This window comes from Crocodylus porosus, unplaced genomic scaffold (genome assembly GCF_001723895.1).
Source record: "Crocodylus porosus isolate Cpor-Errol unplaced genomic scaffold, CroPor_comp1, whole genome shotgun sequence".
NCBI classification, from domain to species: domain Eukaryota; kingdom Metazoa; phylum Chordata; order Crocodylia; family Crocodylidae; genus Crocodylus; species Crocodylus porosus.
Window position 1 is genome coordinate 141857594 of NW_017728931.1, and position 4001 is coordinate 141861594.

Genomic DNA, 4001 nt, shown 5'->3' on the forward strand with positions numbered 1-4001 from the left:
GCCGCCCCAGCGCCGGGGCCCGGCGCAGCCGCTCCCCCGAGGCGGGGGCCACCCCGGACGGCAGCGGCAGCGGGGCGGGCTCGGCTGCCGCCTGCAGTCGGTAGGAGCCGCCGCGGGGCTCGGGGGGGATTTACGTGCCTCGCCTCGGCGGTTAATTCGGGTTCGCCCCCTTTGCATGTGTGGCAGGACTGGCCATTAATCCGGAGCGGCTGCAGGAGGAGTGGCGGGTAATCCGCGTCATCGCTATTCTGTCCGGGAACCCCCTCAAAGGCGATGCGTGCGTGCACGCGGACCTGGCCTGAAATGTCTTAACCCGTCTACATGCCTGTTTCGGGGGGTCTTTACACAAAAGAAGCACGGAGGCCACCCCCCACCCTTGCCGTGCCGTGGCCCTGCGCAGTGGCCCCACGTAGGCTGGTTTGCCCTGGGCCCGGCACCCCCCTAGGGTCGGCTCTGGGAAGAGCCTTGGGCAAGGGCTTGCTGCTGTTGGACTAAGCAAGAAATTGTCACTAAGGGTGAAATAAATGGCACTGGTAGAGGCTTGCGGTGTTCATTACTGGGTAATGATGACTACTTGCTTTCTCGTGTTCTTGGTTTGATGTTATTTAGTGTTTCTGTTCCAGTGGTACCAGAAACCCTGGTCATGAGCTGAGACCCCAGTAGGCCAGGTGTTTGGATAGAAGAAATAAATGATCCTTTGTCCCCAAGAACGAACTATAAGTTTGCTAGAAACTGCTGTGAAGGTGAAAGAGGTTTTCCTCTTCCTGAAGTGGGCATTAGTGTGTGAATTTTGTTGTTTCATTTTTCTTTAGAAGTCTTCCTCTGCCTATGGGGTTCTTTAAAACGGGATGAACCTGCAACCTGTTCTGGTTAGATGAAGAACTAGAGAGGTTAGTCCATTGTTTTCACTAAAGGAGTGATATCTAGGGCTAGGCAGTTATTCACTTTCTTAACTTTTTTGCTTTCTGTGTCTATTCCTCCAAGCAAGGGCTGAGAGAGCTTCCACTAAACACCTGAAACCGCAGAGTACTCTGCAATCCTGATGCTAAGCTGCCTTTCTAGATAACAAAGCAGTAAAAAACAAAAAGTGTTTTCATTCATTCCTCTTCTCCCCGCTCTCCCCCAGCCTGTCTCTTGCCCATTGACTCCTCAGTCTACATTTTCACTAACTACCTGTCTTGTGTGCATACCAGACCAACCTCTGGCTTCTTTACTTTTCATTCCATCCAGGAAGAGCACACACCAACTGCTGAAACTTCCTTAGCTTGATGAAGGGTTTTTGAACCCGAAAGCTTGCTTAATAATTGGTTTCCAGCTATTTAAGTTGGTCTAATAAAAGATATTGGATCCACCCAAAGAACCTTGTCTGCCTTGGAGAAGTAGTTGGGTTTGGATGCTACTCTTATCTCTAATGTTAATGTCCTCTTCATCCCTCACCATGCCTTCACTATTGATGTGAGTTTGTCTGTTTTGTAATCAATAGCAGTGTTTTTCTTTTGTTATGGTTATGCTGTTTAAACAACTTTATTCAGTTTTGAAGTTAATCCACAGTTAATATGTTGCCCCTCAGTTATCTTTGGACTCCTTTACAAAGATTAAACAGATACCATCTTTTGTCAGCAAACAGGTCTCAAAATAGATAATTTCCTACTACTATAATCACTGCCTGCCAGCTCTGTTGAGATGGGAAGTGTACAACAGAACTGCTCTGTTTAGGAAATCATTTCTGCAGACATGTTTACTGGTGTGGACTTTGCGTAGTTCTAAAATTGGGAGAAGTGTCTAGCCATTAGGGCATCTTTTTTTTAGCATGGATTTTAAGCTGTTTAAAATCAGAGCCTGAGATGGATGCTGTTTTATTTGTTCAGATATGTTTACAGAATTTAAACATGAGTATTTGGGAGCTACTGACAATGGGCAGTTGTAGTAAAACACTTCTCATTCTGGCTGGCGTCATTTGAAAAACAGATATTTACATAAACAGTTAATATTAGAAATATTCTGAAAAAAAGCTGTGTGCATGTCAAATCTTCACATAAAATGTAAGTATCTTTAGGGGCTCACTCCGCTGTGCTTTTTAACTAGACACAAAATGTTTCACGTGTAGATTAACTATGCCTCCCAGCTGTTCTATAAGGGGGCAGTCAGGAACATTGAGAATCAGTTAATTAAAAGTGTGAGGTTGATGTACACCAACCTCACAAGTAAGCTAACCCCTGCTCTGGCAGACAAGGTTCTTGGGGAAATCCGATATCTTTTATTAGACCATCTCAAATAGTTGGACAAATTCTTCTTAGCAAGCTTTTGCATATAAATACCCTTCATCAGGCTGAGGAAGCACCTGCAGTTGGAAAGTGGCCTTATTTTAAGAGGATTAGCCTAACTGATCTCTGGCCACACTCCCCATGATGGAGTCACAACACTACCCTAACATGCTTTTGTTTATGCATGTTACCTATCCTGCATGTTTCTGCATAAATGAGCCCTCAGGTGCTAATCTTGTGATTGGGAGTTGAAGAGGGAGTTAAATGGTGCTCCATGGAGAATTAGTTTCTCTTGCGGGGTTAGGCCTGCCTCTGGAAAGATCACGTCTGTGCTATATAAATTCCAGAAATACCTTTTGCTTTTTGCTGAAGGCAGGACCAATGCTTCAGAAAGTGGAATAAAGCATCAGGTGATGCTTTCAAACATGTTTCATGTTTTAGCCATTTCCTCCCATGCCTAGGGAGGTATTGCATAAAGTTTATACTGCACTAGTTCTGGAGGCCCCAGTCTGGACTGGAGCACAGTGCTGCTGTGAGCTGTAACATCAGTAGTGAGTGATGTACCTTGGGAGAAGGGTGGGGGTTGCTGTGTGGGAAGACAAGCTGCCTACAATGGGTGAAGAAAAGGGAAACTTCCTATGTACAGATTTGTACACTTCAAATATTTGAATTGTGAATGATGACAGTTGTTCTCAGTTGCTACTCAACCTGAATGATGACCATTACCTGGCAGATTTCTTACAGGTAATACAATTGTCATTTGTTTAATCAGGGTTTAGAAGGAAAACTGCATGTTTTCTTTATGGATCAGTTCAGAGAATATTTCATGTGAAAAGAGTAGTATGAAAAAAGGAACAGTTGCCAGCTTACCAAGCAATAAAAGCTAGTGTGGTCCAAGATGCTGCTTTTTATCTATAAAGCTCTACACTTTCTGGCCCCTTTATATCTAATAAACCTCCTCCCTTACACCCTATCGCAGTCCCCAAGGTTAGCCAATAGCAGTCGCCTAGTTCCAGCAGTTCACCAAGTTCCCTTGGCAAAAACAGGTGGGAGGCTGCCCTCCCTACTCACTCCTCAGCTCTGGAGATGCTCCTGTCCCAGGTCTACCAGAATCTGAGCCTGGGCATCTTCTAGAAATGCTGCAAGACCTTCCTATCTGGGCAGCTGTTTAGCAAGCATGACTAAGCTGGGGTGTTGTTTAGGGAATTTTTATGTCCTGTTCTATTTCGATATTCAGTTTGCTCTTATGTATTGTTTGGTCTTGCTGTAAGCCACCCTGAGACTTTGGGAAGGGCAGCATATAAATCAAGTTAGTAAATACTATTAGAATAAATAGTTGGTGAAGATGTCTGTGTGACCTAATATGAGGCAAATAAACAAGGAGTCTGCTGCACAATTCTGGAGGGGATTGGTGGTGCGATGACACAACATCTAAATTTCATGTGATGAAAGAAGGAGCCAAGAAAATGATTCAAGTGGAGTGCTCGAGACTGATGCTGCAATGAAAGGGGTCAGAGCAGTGCAGTTTCCCTCAGTTGAAGAGAGATGATGTGGCTACTAAGGCAGCTAGAAAGCAGGGGCCTACTGTAAGGGCCTAGCAGGAAAGGGGAGATTGTTGCCTATTTTTCCAAGGTTTATAAGTGGGCTCCTGTTTGTTCATGTTTCTCACTTAGCGCTTTAAAAACATCTTATGTTGGCTGTAATCTAAGGTTAGTTTAGTAACTAAAATCACTGTTT